The 24808-nt window shown below is 33.2% G+C and overlaps 1 non-coding gene across 1 annotated transcript; it reads left to right on the forward strand.

Moving 5' to 3' along the window:
• Nucleotides 1-23746: 23746 nt before the first annotated feature.
• Nucleotides 23747-23853, forward strand: LOC139845988 (small nucleolar RNA R71). Its single transcript, XR_011758737.1, has one exon. It is a non-coding gene; the product is annotated as a small nucleolar RNA R71 (small nucleolar RNA).
• The last annotated feature ends 955 nt before the right edge of the window (nucleotides 23854-24808 follow it).

Genomic DNA, 24808 nt, shown 5'->3' on the forward strand with positions numbered 1-24808 from the left:
ACAGATTCGATGGAGAAGCTTACTCGTTTGTATTTGAAGGGGATTATTTCAAGGCATGGTGTTCCTGTATCTATTATTTCAGACCGAGACAGTCGATTTATATCGAGGTTTTGGCAACCCTTACAGGAAGCTTTGGGAACTAAGTTAGATATGAACACTGCTTATCATCCACAGTCAGATGGTCAGAGTGAAAGGACCATTCAAACATTGGAAGACATGTTACGAGCATGCATCATTGATTTTGGTAGTGGTTGGGATAAGTACTTGCCACTGGCTGAATTTTCTTATAATAACCGCTATCATGCAAGAATTAAGTCGCACCTTTTGAAGTGCTATATGGTGAAAAGTGTAGGTCTCCGGTCTACTGGAATGAGGTTGGGGATGCTCAACTCATAGGTCCAGGAATTATTCATGAGACTACCGAGAAGATCTTACAGATTAAGGAAAGTTTGAGAACCGCCAGAAGTAGGCAAAAGAGCTATGCCAATAAGAGAAGGAATGATATTGAATTTTAGGTTGGTGATTATGTAATGTTGAAGGTATCACCTTGGAAGGGCGTGATACGTTTTGGTAAAAAGGGAAAGTTGAGTCCTCGTTTTGTTGGACCATTTGAGATTATTGAGAGAGTTGGACCCGTGGCTTATCGTTTGAAATTGCCACAAGAACTCAGTGCTGTTCATAACGTTTTTTTTTCATGTATCGAACTTAAAGAAGTGTTTGGCCGAAGTCGATAAGACTATTCCTCTGGAGGAACTTCATGTTGATAAGCAACTTCATTTTATTGAGGAACCTGTTGAAATTATGGACCGAGAGGTTAAGACTCTGAAGCAGAGTAGAATTCCTATTGTTCGGGTTATATAGAACGCCAGGCGCGGTCCCGAGTTCACTTGGGAGCGTGAAGATCAGATGAAGCAGAAGTAACCGCATTTGTTCCCAGATGCCGAGGAAACTCCTGCACCTGCTTAAATTTCGGGACGAAATTTCCGTAACGGGAAGGTACTGTAACGACCCTACTTTTTCCGTTATCTTTTACCGTTAATTATTTAACGATCGTTAATTATTATTCATGCCACGTCATTTCTATGACCTATATTATTATTTTTGTAATAATATATTAATTATTATGTGTTATATGAATATTTGTATTCATATCTTTAATTGTACGTTTCTACGTGTCGCGGATTTCTATCCGGCGAATCTTTTCGGTTTTCAAACCAACGGTCGAGCTTTTGAGATTTTTAAATTCTAATTATTTTAAATATGATATTTTAATGTCATATATTTATATATAGTGTTTATGTATATTTTTCGTCGCGTATTTGTTATCTCTCCGAATTTTCAATCGCGTAGTAGCGTTTTCGCGTTTCGGGCTTCGTTTAGGCGTTCGGACCACAAGAGATTATCCACATGATCAAAGTGGGCCATGTGGGGTCCACCCCTTGCCAAATTCAGCCGAACATAGGCTTACACCCCCACCATTTCTCATTTTCCATTTTATTTCTAATTTACACTTCTAATTTCCACCTAAAACCTAATTTTGTGTTCTCTCCTCTCCCTCCTTTCTTTTTGGCTGAACCCTAGCACACTCCTATCATAATATTCGGCCAACATCATCAACCAATCAATTCTTCATCATTTTTCAAGGCTAGAGACATATTCGGGTTGCTATTTTCGCGTTCTTTCATCCTCTTCTTCTCGATTCTTGATTAGGGTATATACATAAACCCTAGCTTTTTCATTTTCAATTAATTTTTCTGTATTTTGATGTTATATTGATAGTATGATAGTTACATATTATTGTATTGATGATCGTATGCATAGAATTACTCGTAAACATATGTTTTCGGTTTGATATAATTGGAACAGCAGCTTTTTCGTGTGTTTCTGCTATTGTGACTGATATAAAAGTTAAAATAAAGTATCTATATGAGTTCCTCTCATCAAGACATTAATTTTAGACTCCGGATTCATGTCGTTTCGATTCCCGGAGCCCTAGATATGATCAAAGTGGTATTTTGTTAAGATTGAAATGTGATTTTGGTATGAACCAGGTTTGGTCCGACTTTATGACCATAATTGGTGACTCTAGGGTGTGTTAGTGTGTTAGGACTGATGGTGGGATGAACTTTCATGTTCGGGTCATCTCAATCCGAGCCACGAATCACCCGTTGCGTCTAAAACACGATTTTGGTTGAATTGAAGTTCCAAGTAGTGAATTGGCTGTACATCACGACTTGTGGGATGTTCTTGGGGTGTTCTTGAGTGTACCAAAGTGTTGGGTGGTTTGCTTAGGCGGAGATATATGTAAGGCTCGCCGAAAACCGACACCCTGGGCTCAGGATACGACCCGATGAACTTTTGATTTAAAACTTGTGACTAATTATTAAACTTATGATATAAATAATGGATTTCATTATTATTTAATTACTTATGATAAAAAAAAAAGTAATTATTATTATTTACAACTTATGATATATATTTATTATATCATTTAATTAATACTTATGATTTAATTAACATTTTAATTAAACATATGATAAATGATACTTCATTATTAATGGAAAATACTTATGATAAGTATTAAACTTATATTATGAGATTACTATTATAAGACTTATAATAAGGATTAATTAATTATTTAATTATTCTAAGGCTTAGTTATTATTTAATTATTAAATACTTATGATTTAATAATTATAATTAGAAACTTATGATATGATTAATAATTCATTATTAATTAATAATACTTATGATATGATTTAAAATTTATTATTAATTAATAATACTTACATTATGACTAATATTTAATTAATTAATTAAATACTTATGTTATATTAATTATACCATTTAAACTTATATTAACTTTAATAATTCATTTTAATTTAATTAAACTTATGTTATGACATAATTAGACATATTTAACTTTAATAAACGTTATAACTTATATTATTATTATAACTTACACTTTTAAAATTTACATTGACCATGTTTGACCAAGGTTGACTTTTGAGTTGACTTTCGGTTGACTTTGACTTTCAGTTGACTTTTGTTGACTTTCTAATTAAGGAAACTTTCCTAACTTATAAACTTTCCTAAAATAGCAACTTTCTAAATTTGGAAACTTTCCAAAAATAGAAACTTTCCAAAAATAGAAACTTTTCAAAAATAGAAACTTTCCAAAAATAGAAACTTTCCAAAAATAGAAACTTTCCAAAAATAGAAACTTTCCAAAAATGGAAACCTGCTAAAAATAGAAACTTTCTAAAAATAGAAAGTGTGTGTCCGTAAGCTGTTCCGATCAAACCGATGCATATTGAGTATTGTTCTATGACTACTTGCAACATGTACAATAGCTGTCATACTAAGACTTGACCTAAGTAGTTATTTATATTGACCTGCTTTATTTATAGGTCGGCGTTGTGATCATTCCTGATCACTGTACTACATTTGCTGTTCGCTTAATTGTATTGGTTACTTCGTTGCTATTAAGGTGAGTTATAGTCCCATTTTTCTATTTTTAATCTTTGGGATGAGAATACATGCAATTTATTTTATATTTTGGACAAGTGGAAGTTGGTTTAAATTATTCATTGTGAGTTGAACAAAAATATTCCCTAGTCTGGTAACTGTAATCACTGGTTTCTACTGGTGAACGCGAATCCTACGGATAGATCTATCGGGTTTGACAACCCCATTTCGAGCTAGTCGCGCTAGCAATTTATAATCGGAATGTTTAGTACTTCGTATTTTGTTGTAGATACACTTGTTCGGTGTATATTATTTATTGTATTTGGCAAGGGTAAATAAAGGGTTAAGTGGTTACCAGGTGGCTCACGGAAAATGGAATAATGTTTTATTATATGTTTTCTAGCATATAATTTGGTGGTTCAAAAAGGAGTTTTATGTTTTCAAACATAAATTTTTTTTATTGTTTAAATTAAATATTGTTTGCAATATTAAACCTATAATTCACTCAACATTTTTGTTGACAGTTACTCGCATGTTTTATTCTCAGGTTCATGATTGATTGCTTCCGCTGTGCTTAGAGAGTCTGCATATTTATGATGACAGCTTTTGTTAAACATTAACTTGCATTCTATTTTGTTACATTAAATAGTGGTTGTTTGTTGACTTTGTTTTGGTCAACTTTTGGTTAAAGTATTATTGTATAGTTTTTCTAAACTTATACATTTTAGTAGATTTCCTTTATAGGAAATCATTTTTAAATAAAGAATGCAAGGTTGTTTTATTAAATTCATATAGAGTTTCGATCAAGCTGTGGGACCAAGTGACGGAGCCGTTAAGTGTTTTGACGGAGTCGCCACAAGTATACAACTAGCCGATAGATCAGTAAAATATCCTAGAGGGATAATGGAGAACATGCTAGTTAAAGTTGGTACTTTAGTATTTCCAGTAGATTTTGTTGTTCTGGACATGGAAGAAGATTCTCAAGTTCCTCTCATATTAGGAAGACCATTCTTAAACACGGCTAAAGCAATGATAGACGTGTTTGGTAAGAAACTGACCCTAAGTATAGAGGATGAGAGTGTTACCTTTTCAGTTGATAGAGCAATGCAACAACCGCAATCTGCAGATGATACATGTTATTATATTCAAACTATAGATTCACATGCAGAATTGTTAGAAGAATTTCCAGAATTACAAGGAATAGGAGAATGTTCTTTAGGAGAAGGAACTGAACCAATTGATGAAACTGAAATGTTAGCTACACTAATGGCTAATGGATATGAACCAACAACAGAAGAAATTCAAATGCTAAAAGAAAAAGACAGATATTGATATAAATCATCGATAGAAGAACCACCGACATTAGAGTTAAAGCCACTTCCAAACCATTTGGAATACGCTTATTTACATGGTGAATCTGAATTACCTGTAATAATATCATCTTTTCTTACCGAAAATGAGAAATCACAACTCATTTCTGTGTTAAAAGCTCATACACCAGCCATTGCATGGAAAATTCATGATATTAAAGGAATAAGTCCTTCGTATTGCACACATAAAATCCTTATGGAAGAAGGTCATAAAACGTATGTGCAACGCCAACGAAGACTAAATCCGAATATGCAAGATGTTGTTAAAAAAGAAATTATTAAACTGCTTGATGCAGGTTTAATTTATCCAATTTCTGATAGTCCATGGGTAAGCCCAGTTCAATGCGTGCCTAAGAAGGGTGGCATGACTGTCATTACAAATGAAAAAAATGAGCTTATTCCTAATAGGACTGTAACAGGATGGCGTGTATGTATTGATTATAGAAAATTAAATGACGCCACCAGAAAAGATCACTTTCCCTTACCTTTCATTGATCAAATGTTGGAAAGATTAGCCGGAAACAGTTACTATTGTTTTCTTGATGGTTTTTCCGGATATTTTCAAATTCCAATAGTACCTGAGGACCAAGAGAAAACCACATTCACGTGCCCTTATGGTACTTTTGCTTACAAACGCATGCCATTTGGACTTTGCAACGCCCCTGCAACCTTTCAAAGGTGCATGATGGCGATTTTTCATGACATGATAGAAGAATGCATGGAAGTTTTCATGGATGACTTTTCAGTCTTCGGTGATACATTTGAAACATGTCTAGTTAATCTAGAACGAATGCTTATTAGATGCGAACAATCAAATCTAGTACTTAATTGGGAGAAATGCCATTTCATGGTTAAAGAAGGCATCGTTCTTGGACATAAAATTTCAAAGGAAGGAATTGAAGTGGATAGAGCTAAAGTAGATGTAATTGCTAAACTTCCACATCCCACCAATGTTAGAGGAGTTAGGAGTTTTCTAGGGCATGCCGGTTTTTACCGACGTTTTATAAAAGATTTTTCTAAAATTGCCACTCCTATGAATAAACTCCTAGAAAAGGATGCTCCATTCATCTTTTCAGATGAATGTATCAAATATTTTAATATTCTTAAAGAGAAACTCACTAATGCGCCGATCATGATAACTTCAAATTGGAATCTACCGTTTGAACTTATGTGCGATGCAAGTGATTTTGCAATGGGAGCCGTTTTAGGACAAAGGATTGAAAAACGATTTCAACCTATATATTATGCTAGTAAGACATTACAAGAAGCACAAACAAATTATACAACTACTAAAAAAGAACTCCTTGCTATTGTCTTTGCTTTTGATAAATTTCGATCATATCTCGTTCTAGCAAAAACGGTGGTCTATACCGACCATTATGCTCTTAGATACCTATTTTCGAAACAAGATGCTAAACCAAGATTAATCCGTTGGATCTTACTCTTACAAGAATTTGATATTGAAATCCGAGATAAAAGAGGAGCAGAAAATCTCGCCGCTGATCATCTTTCCCGTCTTGAAAATCCCGAATTAGAAGTTCTAAATGAATCGGCCATACAAGACAACTTTCCTGATGAATATCTATTGAAGATAGATTATAATGAAATTCCATGGTTTGCAGACTATGCAAACTACTTAGTATGTGGATTCCTTGAAAAAGGATTATCGTACCAAAAACGAAAGAAATTCTTCAGTGATATAAAACACTATTTCTGGGAAGATCCACATTTGTTTAAAAGTTGTCCCGATGGAATAATACGCCGATGTGTATTCGGAGATGAAGCTAGTAAAATCTTAAACCATTATCACGCAGGACCAACAGAAGGGCATTATGGGCCTCAACTAATAGCAAGAAAAGTTTATGATGCTGGATTCTATTGGCCTACAATTTACAAAGACGCACACCTTCTTTGCAAATCCTGTGATGCATGTCAAAGGGCCGAAAAAATAAGTCAACGTGATGAAATGCCACAAAATGTCATCCAAGTATGTGAAGTATTTGACATTTGGGGTATTGACTTTATGGGTCCATTTCCAAAATCTCATAATAATCTATATATACTCGTAGCCATTGATTATGTATCTAAATGGGCGGAAGCACAAGCTCTCCCAACTAACGATGCACGAGTTGTAGTAAACTTTTTAAAACGTCTTTTTGCAAGGTTTGGAACACCAAAAGCTTTAATAAGTGATCGGGGTACTCATTTCTGTAATAATCAACTTGAGAAAGTTCTTAAAAGATATGGAGTAACTCATAAAATCTCCACCGCATATCATCCACAAACAAGTGGACAAGTTGAAAATACCAACGAGCTTTAAAATGTATTCTAGAGAAAACCGTAGGATCAAATCCGAAGGAATGGTCCATTAAATTGGAGGATGCACTCTGGGCATTTAGAACAGCCTACAAAACTCCAATTGGAACCACACCTTTTAGACTCGTTTACGGAAAAGCATGTCATCTTCTAGTAGAAATTGAACACAAAGCATTTTGGGCTTTGAAGACATGTAATCTTGATTTACACGAAGCTGGACGTCTACTTTTAAGTCAATTAAATGAATTAGAAGAATTAAGACATGAAGCATACGAAAATTCGTTAATCTATAAAGAAAGAACGAAGAAATGGCATGATTAAAGAATCAGAAGTTCAAAAGAATTTAAAGAAGGAGACAGAGTTCTTCTTTTCAATTCACGATTCAAGCTATTTCCTGGAAAATTGAAATTAAGATGGTCTGGACCATTCATAGTTAAAAGAGTTTTCCCATACAGAACAATAGAATTGATAAATTCAAATGGGATTGAATTTAAGGTTAATGGTCACCGAGTTAAACATTACATAGATAGTCCGATGGAAGTTGACAACGAAGTTAATCACAATTTCGATACCACAGCTAACTAAGTGTGGGGAGAATCAAGTCTTTTAAGGATAATATGTATTTATGTTAGAGTTAGATTTTCTGTTTCGTGTAGTTCTCAAAAATGGAACCCAAATGGTCTTTCCCTAGCAGACCCTAAAGAACTAGTCTTCTCCCCCCATTCTGAATTTTTATTTTTTTTAGGTTTTTACGAAATGAACACTTCCTGTGAACTAAACCATGGTCTAATGCTACACGCTTTGATTACTAAACGTAATAATGACACACTTCCGAGTGAACTGGTATCAGTAATCAGAGAAAAAATTGGACGGAGTAAGAAAAGAATCCAGATGCGAAAATAATAAGTTACAATTTGGTAAAGGAATATCAAAATCCGCAGCGAAAAGAAGAGCACGACACCTTGAAAGATGTCACAAATGCGGAAAATGGTCACACGAAGGTAAATTGTCATAACCCGACCTTAACCATAAGGACGAATACAATAACATATGATTTCATCGCGAGGTATTGACCTCTATATGCGACATTTTTCAAAAACTGCATTCGTTTTTACAATACAAACCATAGCTTTTATTACAAATACAAGGTTTAAACAACTTAATAATGATTATCGTTTAGCGATAATCTTAGACTTACAAACTTTACATGTGATAATAACAATACGACCTCCAATATATTTTACATTACAAATCTTCCGATATGCAGTTTTATTTTTGACACAAATATGCATACTCAAGATCTTGCTTAAATTCAACATGTTGCAGCGGAAGCTTTTAGTTATCACCTGAGAATAAACATGCTTAAAACGTCAACATAAAGTTGGTGAGATATAGGTTTAAAGCCGGCAGCGTTATGAATATAGACCACAAGATTTCATATATAAACGTTTTAATAAAAACATTCTAAGTTGTTGAGCACTTGATAACCATACTTAACATTTAATCAACGTCGCATATTCCCTTTATTATGAAATCTTACTACACCGTACCAAGTGTACTCACCGAAACGAAGTACTGTGCAACCGTTGAATACTGGTCGTCCAGTCCGGTTGGGGTTGTCAGGCCCGATAGATCTATCAACAGGATTTGCGTTTACAATACCTCATGTAAATAGTAGTTACCAAGTTACAGGGAAGTATTCCAGTGGTACAACTCAACGTAGAATATATATTTTTTAATCACTTGTGTCCATAACGTAAATCATAAAATGCATGTATTCTCATCCCGAAATATTTAGAGTTTAAAAGTGGGACTATATACTCACTTTTGTCTTGAAGGTATTTAACTCGACTTGGTCTCCGATAGATATCACGAACCTAACCATATATATAATATATCAACATATTTTCTTTTCAAGTAATCGTTACATATATATATATATATATATATATATATATATATATATATATATATATATATATATATATATATATATATACTTTTAATACTTTTAATATTTTTTTAGTCCGTAGTTAGCAGTCCGATGTTAGTGGTCCACAATTAGTTGCTTAAATAAAATAAATAAAGACCCCATCGTATTCGTGTTGATCAGAATTAATCGTGACCCATGGTACCATATTGTCAAATGACGTGTTGCGTACATAAAGTACCGTGTTGTCAAATGACATGTTGCGTACAATCATGAGGTCTTATGATTAATCTTCTCGTATTGTTTACGGGTGGTCCTGAAATATATAAAATAAAATCATAAGTAAATATATATTAAATATTATGTTAATTAGCCAAGATATGATTAACCCGATTTTGTCATAATATGATATATTACAGGTCTTGAAGTGTTTTTAAAAATCAAATTAGAAGGATCTATTTAGTTTGCGAACAAGTTTGAAATCACTCAAACTATGTTCTTGTTATTAAAATTTTATAACACAAAATAAAATAGCTATATAAATATGAATCGAAAAGGTTATGAATAAGGTTACTACCTCAAGTTACTTGGACAAAGCTACTGGAAAAGGTAAGAAAAATCTTGGAATCAAAAGAGTGGTGGAGTGGGATTGAAAGATTGGAAGTAATCTCCTTGAAATCGGATGACTATATTGATACGTTCTTGAGTATGTAAATGAAGAGAGATTAGGGAGTGAATTAACTTGAAAGAAAATTGGAAATGAAATTGTATGTGTGTGTGTGCAAAATAGCATGATTATGGGATGGATATATAGGAGATTTAGTTTGTTTTCTTGCACAAAAGTCACACATGAGGTTAAATGGCTGGTTCCCACATGTAACATCATGTCTAGTGGCTGATCATTGAAGTTTATTGTTGGTATATACCAATAGTAAATACACATATTCAAATATGTATGATACGGTTACATATACCCTTGATATACTTGTAGAAATTTTGAGGAATCGGAACGAGAATTCAAATTTTGAGGCTCTGCCCCTTGGACCCCGCCAGGGGTTACCACCCCTTGGACCCCGCTTATCGGGGCGCTGCCCCCGAACCCCCGTCATAATCAAGATAAGTTCAAACAAGTGTGCACTCCACACTTCCCCAAACTTGTTCGATATTTATCAAGATTATTTTGGTTACAAATTAATCGCATTACACTTAAATCATATTGGTGACATAGATCACCAACACATTATATATTGTAAGTATATATGTCAAAGAATGTTACATATAGTTATCGTTTTGATAACTTAAGTTAGTGGTCTCAAAGTATACTTATAACTCATTGTTGTTAGTTCACAATGAAATGTTAAACCATCCTTAAATCATGTTAAATATGTATAGATATGTACATATACATAATCGTATAATTATCGTGTGTTATATAGTTCGTGATATCATCGGTCAAATTGGACGGTCAAACGTTGTGTGAAACTCTTTTCAAAAACATAAGTCTCAACAGTTTGGATTGCTTATCATGTTGGCAAGGTTTATTTTATGTAAATATTAATCTCATAAGTATAAAATGATCGGAAAAATCCGGGTCGTTACATAAATGTTCAAATAATCAAACCTATTCAAACACCGAATTTGTTACTTTATGCAGAGATGGACCGTTCATATGTTTAGAAGAAAAAACATTAAATGCTCGAGGTTACGCCTATGTAGCCATGGAGAACCAATTAGTCCGACTATCTTATGAGTGGGCTAGAGCATATCATTAAGAATTTTATTTCACAGGTAAGTATGTACAGTTTTTATTTTTATTATTTTTTTAACCTTTTGATAATAAACGCTAATTTGTTCGCTATAAAGTATTAAATTGGTATTCGATAAAATTAGGTCTTGCGACCGAAATTATTGATATCATACAAAAATTTATTACATCACTGCGAAATTTACCGTTTATTCTTAAGGTATAAATATCTTTAATCAATCAACCCAAAATATTTCAAAAATTCGTCATGAGTTAAATTAGGTCATGGAACCGAAATTACTTTACCGAAAAGAGAGGCGTATGTTTTTGATAATATTTGATTGATTAAAGTGGGATAAAAGCCAAAAAGATTTTTAATTTTATTTTTACTTTATTTTTAAAATAAATATTAAATTATTATTGTGAATTTTTTTTTAAAATCAATATATTTAAAATTGTAAATATTTGAAAAATTAATATAAGTTTGTATGTAAAAAACAAAAATATAATTTAAGTTTGGTGTGAATTTTTAAATTTTTAATATGAATTTTTAATTTTATGCATTTTAAATTTAAGTTTGGTGTGAATTTTTAATATGAATTTTTAATTTTATGCATTTTAAATTGAAGTTTGGTGTGAATTTTTAATATGAATTTTTAATTTTATGCATTTTAAATTTAAATTTGGTGTGAATTTTTAATATGAATTTTTAATTTTATGCATTTTAAATTTAAGTTTGGTGTGAATTTAAAAACAAAAATTTACTTTATTTCGCTAAGTTAAAAATATGATTTTTAAAAATTCGTCGTGAGTTGAAGACTAGGTCGTTGAACCGAAATTGCTTTACCCGAGGGAGGGACGAGAACTTTTATTATCATTATTTTTAATCTTATTGAATTAAAGTATGTCAAAAACATTAAAAAACTCAAAAATCTTTGCTTTTAAAATCGCGCTTAAAAATGACAAATTTTAAAATTTTGTCGAGGGACGGACTAGGACATCGATCCGAAACGCCCTCATCCTAAAAAGAAACAAAATTTTTAAAATTTTATTAATTTTATGTTTTATAAAGTGTAAGGTTTTATAAAAAAAAAAAAAAAAAAAGCTGAAAGTACTGTAGCCGGACACCCATGCGATCGCATGGGATTCTCATTATACCTCCATGCAATCGCATGGAGGCAAAAATCAGGCTAGGTTCAAAAAGGCAGCAGGTCTGTCTTCTCCACAAAAACACACATACATACCCGAAATTCTCTCAAAATCTCACCAAATTTCATCATTTTTCCACCGTAATTCGTCATTTTTCTTGCTCTAATCATGCCTAGATTCTCATTCTTCAGCAAAAAGGAAAAAATTACACCCCTAAACTCATAAATTTGCTAGTTTTTGTGATAATTACCAATATTTTACCTAATGCAATTTTGTTAATTTCTAGTGTAATTAGTGTTAAATTGTTAGTATTTTATGCATGTATAACCTAGATTGATCCTATTTAACATGATTTGAAGCCAAAAACTTTAAAAATTTTAGAAATCTAGGGTTTGTGTTCTTGAGCAATTTGGGGCTTTTTGATATAAACAGGTTATGGCCGATTTTTGTCATGAATTATTGCTAAATTGAGTAGTGTAACATGTTTAGGTAGTTAAATGATCCAAACATTGATCCTAAACATGATTTTTAAAGATTAAAGTGGACTTTTTAGGCAAAAATTCATGAACTTGATTAATTTGATATATTTGCCATTTGAGACTTGTTTAATTGTTAATAATGACTATTTTGACATGTTATTTGAGTTAAATGCTTATGAACTTTGTATACATTTTCATATGTGCTTATTTGAAAAAGTATAGAATTGTAAAAAATGTGAAAATGTGTATAAGTTTAATCTTGATTTAACATGTTATTGTGATTGTTTTAAGTTGTTATTTTGCTAACACTAATGCATACTTGGATGCACAAATTTTATGTTTAATGTGTTTTGTAGAAAGCCGATACTGGAGGTTCAGGGGCATCATCATCTAGACAGCCTGGTCCAGCACCAGAACCAGAACCAGAACCAGAAATGCAACACGAGCCAGAACCAGAACAACAACCACAACAGGAACCACAACAACAGCCTGATCAACACGTACCTTATTATGATCCGGTACAGTTTGTTAATGAATTTATAGTATTCCCGATGAGGCCGCCAGTAGAATACCCAACGATTCCTGAGCACACTTTGCATCCTAATCTGAGATTTGATAGAAGATGGAGAGATTACGAGACATATCAAAGGAACAAATTCAGATTGGCAACTAAAAATGTAGAGGTGCCAAGGGTAATCGATTGGGATCCTTTGGAAAGAGTTCAGCTAGCTAATAGAGTCAGACTGCTACTGATTCAGAGGTACGGGAACTCTTCTTTTCCCGATTGAGAACGATTATTTACCATTCGTAGGCCTGTATATAAGGAATGGTGTATTGAGCTCATGAGTACTGTATCACTTGATACAAATATAGTTAGAATAGATGATAGAAGATTTCTTAGGTTTATCCTTGGCGGTAGGATGTACAGAATGTCCATGCTGGACATGGCCAGGGCTTTACAGATATATACTCCTGGTGAGTTGCTACTACCCGATTGTACAAATTTGATTCATTATGGTGAAAGGGTAGATAGCAACTTTGACGCTGACGCCATTTGGAGGCGTATGTCACATTTTGATGTTTTTACACGAGCGGGAGGACACTCCTATACACATATTGACAGATCCGATCTTCGTATCATTCATAGATTTTTGGCTAACTCGATTACACAAAGAGGTAACAATAAAGAAAAAATAACCTTACATGATCTATTCTACCTAAAGTGTATTCGGGATCCTAGAAGCTTTGTCAATATCCCTTACTGTGTTGGTTTTTATTTATCTAAAATGGTAGAAGGAATGCAGGACGGGAGTATAATAGGAGGAGGTATTTTTGTTACTCTCATTGGGGAGTATTTAGGTGTTGATAGGAACCAAGGGGGTCCATTACAGCTTTATAGAGAACAGGTTGAGCCTTTAGGATTGAAAGTTTATGTGGGTGCTAAGGTATTGAAAAGTAGACGCAACCAGGCAGTAACCTATGAGGGCCCTCATCCACAGGTAGAAAGAGGCTCAGACGAGGAAATGGAGGAAGCGGAAGACATTAGGGATGTCTTTCGAGATGCTATTCTTGACGTCCACGTTCGTATAGATGAGGAATCAATGACGAACGCGGCCAGACATAGTATGTACGAGCAGTGGAACTCCGAGTGAGTATACGAGGATTATAGGCGACGCCAACATGATAGCTGGTTAGTTCATCAGCACCAAATCATGAGCCAGCTATCATATCAGGTACCAAATATTTACGTGCCTACTCGACCTGCTTATTTTTCTGCCACACATCCCCGACATCCGACCACCCTTTAAACGGTATGACTATAACCAAGCCTATCAGGACACCTATAACCAACAATGGAACCCGCCTGATGAGATGAAATAGAACCCCTATCCAGACTGATTTGGTTCCATTGGTTATTTTTATGATTTTTATGTTTTTATCTTTTGACTTTTTCATGTTTAAACTTATGTTATTGGATATATTTGTGTAATTATTATCATTTTTATTATTATTGTGTACTAATATATCACATTTAGGATGATATTAAGTCCCATTTCAAATTGCCATGCATGTTTATATTTGTATATATGTATATTGTAAATTGTACAAAACAGGGTAAAACAGCGCATTTTCAAAGACTGGCATTAAGTTTAGCAAAAGCTAGTAATTTTGATGACAAGATGAAAAATAAATGTGATGTAACAACAGATGGAATGAACAAATAATGTGCACCATTAATCATTCAGCAAACAAACGCCAATATGTTTGGAAACTTTGGTAAAATTTAATCATTTTTCTACGCTAATCACCCTCAATAATTTAAATTGTTACTGATTTCTTGCAAATGAGGGCATTGCAAGATCTTAAGTGTCGGAAGGGGTTAAATTCTTTCGGATTTTTAAAATTTTTATCTTAAACACTTGGTTACCATTAAAAATACTAGTAAAGCAGAAGTTGTATTAGAATCTAGTGCTCTCTGATAATAAAGAACAGCCCTAGTCTTATATACTGACTACCCAATTCTAGTAAAATTTTTCAAAATTTTCAATTAAATGAACTCAAAATCATGTTTATACATATTTATGAACGATAAAACTAGGTGTGAACACCGAAATTATTGTTACCTCGGAAAGGATATAAATTGAGAAACAAACCAAAATGTTAAAATTCATTTAAAATGGAATAGAGGACAATAAAAAGGAAAATAAAAGCCAAGTGTGGAAAAATTTACCAAGTTATTTTAAACATATGTCACATATTTCTGTAACAAATAATTGAAGATACTTTTGCTTTGGACTAAACTAAACAGTTTTACCCGATTTACTGTAAGAAAGATGGATCTACACGATGAATCAATTCCATCATTAAAAGGAAGTAAAGTCTTCCGAAAAAGAAACGCGCTTCTTGATTTAGGTCATGAAGTTGTCGTCCAGACCAGCTGTAGGTTGACAAAAAATCTAGAAAAGTCATCTCTAAAATCAGCAGAAAATCCACGGACCTCAGCATCAAACAGGGTCGCCAAGTGGTCAGACTTATCCTAATCATGAGAGGATCTGTCTTGTAAAATGGGGAGGACGCCGTGCAAATTAGCTGGATAAGACTAATGAATCAGATCCCCAGAAAGGATAATCTCCTTAAAGATCAAAAATCAGCTTTTAAGACTGATATTACTCAATCCTTGAGATTGACCTTAAAGATTGAGAATTACAAACTCATGGAATTCAATGATATCTAAACTCGAGCTTGAACGAGAAAATATTTTGATCAAAAATTACAAACCGATTTGTTTTCTAAAAACCCATTTTCAATGTGTTCATTACCATTGAACGTAAAATCCTAGGAATTCACCTGGAATTCATTAGGTCACCTGAACCAAATCGGGTGTCAACCGTAAGAACGGTGGTTGCATAATATGGTCAAAGACAGGACCTTGTGCCAAACCGGAAAATTATAAGAGTGAGCTTTACTATTGCTCCTACAAAGGATAGTAATTGCGTCCGACACGTTATAAGACCATAATTAAAAGCATGTCAGGGGACATTGCCTTAACAGTTGCTTGTTCAACGCTTTCCTTTACAACCGGACGGTATTTTACCGAAAGGTAATATACGGAGCAAGTATACTGGACGTGTTGCTTTCCTAATACAAGGTTAGCAAGTGGGTGACACAAAACCACAAGTTTTGAGCTAAAAATTTCAAATATGAAACCCACCAAACCCACAAAAAGAATTTGCAAACACCGGTGAAGGGTTATTCCGGAAAACTTATCTAGGGTAAAAGCTAGATTTAATTTTCAAAAGATCAAATGTTTTCATAAAGATCCAATTTCCTTAAAGGATCTAAATTTTATAGTCATGTGGGACTGTAAACCACAACGTTACTACCATTATTTATACCGCCGTATAGAAATCACTGATGTACAAAGTGTGAAGAATAAAGAAGTGATTCTAGTATATTTCAAGACTATATTGCTTGAGGACAAGCAACGCTCAAGTGTGGGAATATTTGATAATGCTAAAAACGAACATATATTTCATAGCATTATCCCTCAAGAAAGACAAGCTTTTAGTTGCAACTGTTCTATTTACAAGTGATATTCGTTTAAATAATAAAAGGTGAAGACAAAAGACAGATTCGACGAATTGAAGACGCAAACGACCAAAAAGCTCAAAAGTGCAAAATACAATCAAAGTGGTTCCAATTATTGATAAGAAACGTCTTAAAATTACAAGAGTACAAGACGCAAAACGCAAAGTACAAGATATTAAATTGTACGCAAGGACGTTCGAAAATTCGGAACCGGGACTAAAGTCAACTCTCAACACTCGACGCAACGGACTAAAAATTACAAGTCAACTATGCACATAAATATAATATAATATTTAAATAATTCTTATAATTATTTATATATTATATAATATATTATAAAACCGTCGGCAGAAGAAAACAACCACATGTGACTCTCCTCAGCTGGCCATGCGATCGCATGGCCTTGAAGGGCAAAGCCCATGCGATCGCCTGAGGCCCTTTTCCAGCCCACATGCCTATAAAAGTCGCAGTTTGGTGCATCAAAAATATATATATCAATCTCTCTATCATCAATGTATATATATATATATATATATATATATATATATATATATATATATATATATATATATATATATATATATATATATATATATATATATATATATATATATATATATATATATTTTAATTTTAATTTTAATTTTAAATTCTAATAATAAGGGTATGTTAGCGAATGTTGTAAGGGTGTAAGTCGAAATTCTGTCCGTGTAACGCTACGCTATTTTTAATCATTGTAAGTTATGTTCAACCTTTTTAATTTAATGTCTCGTAGCTAAGTTATTATTATGCTTATTTAAGCCGAAGTAATCATAATGTTGGGCTAAAAATATTAAAATTGGGTAATTGGGCTTTGTACCATAATTGGGGTTTGGACAAAAGAACGAAACTTGTGGAAATTAGACTATGGACTATTAATGGGCTTTATATTTGTTTAACTAAATGATAGTTTGTTAATTTTAATATAAAGATTTACAATTGGACATACCTATAAATAACCATATATACTCGATCGGACATGATGGGCGGTGTATTTATATGTACGAATAATCGTTCATTTAACTGGATACGGGAATGGATTAATAGTATATGAAATTATTAAAACAGGGGTGAAATTATGTACAAGGACACTTGGCGTAATTGATAACAAAGTATTAAAACCTTGAGTTACACACAGTCGATATCCTGGTGTAATTATTAAACAAAGTATTAAAACCTTGTTATAGTTTAAGTCCCCAATTAGTTGGAATATTTGACTTCGCTAATAAGGATAATTTGACGAGGACACTCGCACTTTATATTTATGACTGATGGACTGTTATGGACAAAAACCAGATGGACATATTAAATAATCCAGGACAAAGGACAATTAACCCATGGGCATAAAACTAAAATCAACATGTCAAATATCATGATTACAGAAGTTTAAATAAGCATAATTCTTTTATTTCATATTTAATTTCCTTTATTTTATATTTAATTGCACTTCTAATTATCGCACTTTTATTTATTGTCATTGTATTTAATTGCACTTTTAATTATCGTACTTTTTAATTATCGCAAGTTTATTTTATCGCACTTTTATTTATCGCAATTTCATTATCGTTATTTACTTTACGCTTTAAATTTAGTCTTTTATTTATTTATTATTTTACATTAGGTTTTAACTGCGACTAAAGTTTTAAAAATCGACAAACCGGTCATTAAACGGTAAAAACCCCCTTTTATAATAATAATATTACTTATATATATATATATATATATTTGTATTTTTTGTAATTTAAAACTAATATAGCGTTAAGCTTTGTTTAAAGATTTTTCCTGTGGAATGAACCGGACTTACTAAAAACTACACTACTGTACGATTAGGTACAGTGTCTATAAGTGTTGTAGCAAGGTTTAAGTATATCCATTCTATAAATAAATAAATATCTTGTGTAAAATTGTATCGTATTTAATAGTTTTTCGTTGTAAAAATAAATCTATTTTATATACACCTCGCATAACATCAGTGACCATTTTCCGCATTTGTGACATCTTTCAAGGTGTCGTGCTCTTCTTTTCGCTGCGGATTTTGATTTTCCTTTACCAAATTGTAACTTATTATTTTCGTTCCTGGATTCTTTTCTTACCCTGTCCAATTTACCTCTGATTAATGATACTATTTCACTTGGAAGGGTGTCATTATTACGTTTAGTGATCAAAGTGTGTAGCATTAGACCATGGTTTAGTTCACATGAAGTCTTCATCTCATAAAACCTAAAAAAAATAAAAATTCAGAATGGGGGGAGAAGACTAGTTCTTTAGGGTCTGCTAGGGAAAGACCATTCGGATTCCATTCTCGAGAACTACACGAAAATAGAACATCTAACTCTAACAGAAATACATATTATCCTTTAAAAACTTGATTATCCCCACACTTAGTTAGCCGTGGTGTCGAAATTGTGATTAACTTCGTTGTCAACTTCCATTGGACCATCTATGTAATGTTTAACTCTGTGACCATTAACCTTAAATTCAATCCCATTTGAATTTATTAATTCTACTGTTCCGTATAGGAAAACTCTTTTAACTATGAATGGTCCAGACCATCTTGATTTCAATTTTCCAGGAAATAGCTTGAATCGTGAATTGAAAAGAAGAACTCTGTCTCCTTCTTTAAATTCTTTTGAACTTCTGATTCTTTTATCATGCCATTTCTTCGTTCTTTCTTTATAGATTAATGAATTTTCGTATGCTTCATGTCTTAATTCTTCTAATTCATTTAGTTGACTTAATCGTAAACGTCCAGCTTCATGTAAATCAAGATTACATGTCTTCAACGCCCAAAATGCTTTGTGTTCAATTTCTACTGGAAGATGACATGCTTTTCCATAAACGAGTTTAAAAGGTGTGGTACCAATTGGAGTTTTGTAGGCTGTTCTAAAAGCCAAGAGTGCATCCTCCAATTTAATGGACCATTCCTTCGGATTTGATCCTACAATTTTCTCTAGAATACGTTTTAATGTTCGGTTGGTATTTTCAACTTGTCCACTTGTTTGTGGATGATAGCGGTGGAGATTTTATGAGTTACTCCATATCTTTTGAGAACTTTTTCAAGTTGATTGTTACAGAAATGAGTACCCCGATCACTTATTAAAGCTTTCGGTGTTCTAAACCTTGCAAAAAGACGTTTTAAAAAATTGACTACAACTCGTGCATCATTAGTCGGGAGAGCTTGTGCTTCCGCCCATTTAGATACATAATCAATGGCAACGAGAATGTAGAGATTATTATGAGATTTTGGAAATTGACCCATAAAGTCAATACCCCAAATGTCAAATACTTCACATACTTGAATGACATTTTGTGGCATTTCATCACGTTAACTTATTTTTTTGGCCCTTTGACAAGCATCACAGGATTTGCAAAGAAGGTGTGCGTCTTTGAAAATTGTAGGCCAATAGAATCCAGCATCGTAAAATTTTCTTGATGTGAGTTGAGGCCCATAATGCCCTCCTGTTGGTCCTGTGTGACAATGGTTTAAGATTTGACCGGCTTCATCTCCGAATACACATCGGCGTATTATTTCATCGGAACAACTTTTAAACAAATGTGGATCTTCCCAGAAATAGTGTTTTATATCACTAAAGAATTTCTTTCGTTTTTGGTACGATAATCCTTTTTCAAGGAATCCACATACTAGGTAGTTTGCATAGTCTGCAAACCATGGAATTTCATTATAATCTATCTTCAATAGATATTCATCAGGAAAGTTGTCTTGTATGGCCGATTCATTTAGAACTTCTAATTCGGGATTTTCAAGACGAGAAAGATGATCAGCGGCGAGATTTTCTGCTCCCTTTTTATCTCGGATTTCAATATCGAACTCTTGTAAGAGTAAGATCCAATGGATTAATCTTGGTTTAGCATCTTATTTCGAAAATAGGTATCTAAGAGCAGAATGGTCGGTATAGACCACCGTTTTAGCTAGAACGAGATATGATCGAAATTTGTCGAAAGCAAAGACAATAGCAAGGAGTTCTTTTTCAGTAGTTGTGTAATTCGTTTGTGCTCCTTGTAACGTCTTACTAGCATAATAAATAGGTTGAAATCGTTTTTCAATCCTTTGTCCTAAAACGGCTCCCATTGCAAAATCACTTTCATCGCACATTAGTTCAAACGGTAAATTCCAATTTGGAGTTATCATGATCGGCGCATTAGTGAGTTTTTCTTTAAGAATATTAAAAGATTTGATGCATTCATCTGAAAAGATGAATGGAGCATCCTTTTCTAGGAGTTTATTCATAGGAGTGGCAATTTTAGAAAAATCTTTTATGAAACGTCGGTAAAAATCGGCATGCCCTAGAAAACTCCTAACTCCTCTAACATTGGTGAGATGTGGAAGTTTAGCAATTACATCTACTTTAGCTCTATCCACTTCAATTCCTTCCTTTGAAATTTTATGTCCAAGAACGATGCCTTCTTTAACCATGAAATGGCATTTCTCCCAATTTAGTACTAGATTTGATTGTTCGTATCTAATAAGCATTCATTCTAGATTAAATAGACATGATTCAAATGTATCACCGAAGACTGAAAAGTCATCCATGAAAACTTCCATGCATTCTTCTATCATGTCGTGAAAAATCGCCATCATGCACCTTTGAAAGGTTGCAGGGGCGTTGCAAAGTCCAAATGTCGTGAAAAATCGCCATCATGCACCTTTGAATGTGGTTTTCTCTTGGTCCTCGGGTGCTATTGGAATTTGAAAGTATCCAGAAAAACCGTCAAGAAAACAATAGTAACTATTTCCGGCTAATCTTTCCAACATTTGATCAATGAAAGGTAAGGGAAATTGATCTTTTCTGGTGGCATCATTTAATTTTCTATAATCAATACAAATACGCCATCCTGTTACAGTCATAGTAGGAATAAGCTCATTTTTCTCATTTGTGATGACAGTCATGCCACCCTTCTTAGGTACGCATTGAACTAGGCTTACCCATGGACTATCAGAAATTGGATAATTTAAACCTGCATCAAGCAGTTTAATAATTTCTTTCTTAACAACATCTTGCATATTAGGATTTAGTCTTCGTTGGCGTTGCACATACGTTTTATGACCTTCTTCCATAAGGATTTTATGTGTATAATACGAAGGACTTATTCCTTTAATATCATGAATTTTCCATGCAATAGCTGGTTTATGAGCTTTTAGCACAGAAATGAGTTGAGATTTTTCATTTTCAGTAAGAGAAGACGATATTATTGCAGGTAATTCAGATTCACCATGTAAATAAGCATATTCCAAATAGTTTAGAAGTGGCTTTAACTCTAATGTCGGTGGTTCTTCTATCGATAATTTATATCGATATCTGTCTTCCTCTTTTAGCATTTGAATTTCTTCTGTTGTTGGTTCATATCCATTAGCCATAAGTGTAGCTAACATTTCAGTTTCATCAATTGGTTCAGTTCCTTCTCCTAAAGAACATTCTCCTGTTCCTTGTAATTCTGGAAATTTTTTTAACAATTCTGCATGTGATTCTATAGTTTGAATATAATAACATGTATCTTCTGCAGATTGCGGTTGTTGCATTGCTCTATCAACTGAAAAGGTAACACTCTCGTCCTCTATACTTAGGGTCAGTTTCTTACCAAACACGTCTATTATTGCTTTAGCCGTGTTTAAGAATGGTCTTCCTAATATGAGAGGAACTCGAGAATCTTCTTCCATGTCCAAAATAACAAAATCTACTGGAAATACTAACGTACCAACTTTAACTAGCATGTTCTCCATTATCCCTCTAGGATATTTTACTGATCGATCGGCTAGTTGTATGCTTATTCGTGTTGGTTTTAATTCTCCAAGGTCTAGTTTAGCGTATAGTGAATACAGCATTAAATTTATACTAGCACCTAAATCTGCCAATGCTTCTATTGAACTAAGACTTCCCAGAAAACATGGAATTGTGAAACTTCCTGGATCAGATAGTTTTTCTGGTATCTTATTCAACAGCACTGCTGAACAATTAGCATTCATAGTAACAGCCGAGAGTTCTTCCATTTTCTTTCTATTTGTGATCAGATCTTTCAGAAATTTAGCATATCTTGGCATTCCTGAAATTACATCAATGAAAGGAAGATTTACATTTATTTGTTTAAACATATCCAAAAATTTGGATTGCTCGGCTTCAAGTCTCTCTTTTCTCATTTTACTCGGGTAAGGAAGTGGTGGTTGGTATGGTTTAACATAAGGTTTAGCCTTAACTGTGTTATCTTCATTAACCTTTTCAACTACCGGTTCTGTTTCCTTATCTTTTTTAGACTGTGGTTCTTGTGGAGTAGGAATAGCTTCATCAGAAATTACAGGTATTTCAGGTGGTTTAAGTGTAATACCACTTCTTGTGGTAATGGCTTTTGCTGTTTCATTTCGGGGGTTAGCATTTGTTTCAAAGGTATACTTCCCGGTTTTCTTTCACCTATCAACCTTGCTAGGTTACTTACTTCTTGTTCCAAATTTTGAATAGAAGCTTGTTGATTTCTAAATGCTTGAGCATTTTGTTCATTGGTTTGTTTCTGAGATGTGAAAAATTGAGTTTGAGATTCAACTAGCTTCGACATCATATCTTCTAAATTCGGCTTTTTATCATCGGTTTGTGGTGGTTTGTTTTGAAAATTAGGTCTTTGCTAATTGTAAGTATTATTGGATACTTGTTGATTACTAGGACCTTGTTGGTTGTTGTATGGAATATTTCGGTTATAATTCTGGTTTTGATTGTACTTTGGTCTTGGCGGTTGATAATTATTCTGATAATTATTTCCAGGCCTTTGGTTTATGTATGAAACATTCTCTCTTTGTTCCATTGTTAGTTCAATACTGAGACAATCTTTTCTTAAATGTGGTCATCCACAATGCTCACAACTAATTCGTATTGAGTGAATATCCTTAGTCATCTTTTCCATTCGTCTCTCGACAGCATCTATCTTTGCTGAAATGGAATCTAAGTCATGGCTAGAATCGGCTCTAGCTGTTTTAGATGATCTAACGATATCTTTTTCTTGGTGCCACTCATGTGAGTGGGAAGCAGTGTTATCAATAATTTTATAAGCATCAGTTGCTGTTTTCTTCATAATGGAACCACCAGCTGCTATATCGATGTCTTTTCTTGTAGTGATGTCGCATCCTTGGTAGAATATTTGTACTATTTGACAAGTATCTAAACCATGTTGCGGACATCCTCTTAATAACTTTCCAAATCTTGTCCACGCTTCATATAAAGTTTCATTTGGCTTCTGTGTGAACGTAACAATTTCTCCTTGAAGTCTTACGGCTTTAGATGCCGGAAAGAATTGTTTAAGAAAATTTTCAACTAAAACATCCCATGTATCAATCGCCCCTTCAGGTAATGATTCTAACCAATCTTTGGCTTCTCCCTTTAAAGTCCAGGGAAATAACATGAGATATATCTGTTCATCCTCTACTTCTCTTATTTTAAATAGTGTACAGATCCTATTGAAGGTATGAAGATGTTTATTTGGATCTTCCTTCGGCGCACCACTAAATTGGCATTGATTAGTTACCATGTGTAGAATTTGTCCATTGATTTCATAATCTGGCGCATTAATGTCTGGTTGAGTAATTGTGTAGTGACCCGAACTTTTCCATGTTTACATATATTAATTGAGATTGATATTTACATGATTAAATGTTTCCAACATGTTAAGCAATCAAACTTGTTAAGACTTGATTAATTGAAATATGTTTCATATAGACAATTGACCACCCAAGTTGACCGGCGATTCACGAACGTTAAAACTTGTAAAAATGACATGACGATATATATATGGATATACATATGGTTAACATGAGATTATGATAAGTAAGTATCTCCATAAGTATATTAACAATGAGTTATATACATATAAACAAGACTACTAACTTAGGGATTTCGAAACGAGACATATATGTAACGATTATCGTTGTAACGACATTTAAATGTATATATATCATATTAAGATATATTAATATATCATAATATCATGATAATATAATAATTTAACATCTCATTAGATATAATAAACAATGGGTTAACAACATTAATTGAGATCGTTAACTTAAAGGTTTCAAAACAACACTTACATGTAACGACTAACGATGACTTAACGACTCAGTTAAAATGTATATACATGTAGTGTATTTAGATGTATTAAAATACTTTTGGAAGACTTCAAGACATATATCAAAACACTCATACTTAACAAAAATGGTTACAGTTACTTT

The sequence above is a fragment of the Rutidosis leptorrhynchoides genome, chromosome 4 (genome assembly GCF_046630445.1).
Source record: "Rutidosis leptorrhynchoides isolate AG116_Rl617_1_P2 chromosome 4, CSIRO_AGI_Rlap_v1, whole genome shotgun sequence".
Taxonomy (NCBI): domain Eukaryota; kingdom Viridiplantae; phylum Streptophyta; class Magnoliopsida; order Asterales; family Asteraceae; genus Rutidosis; species Rutidosis leptorrhynchoides.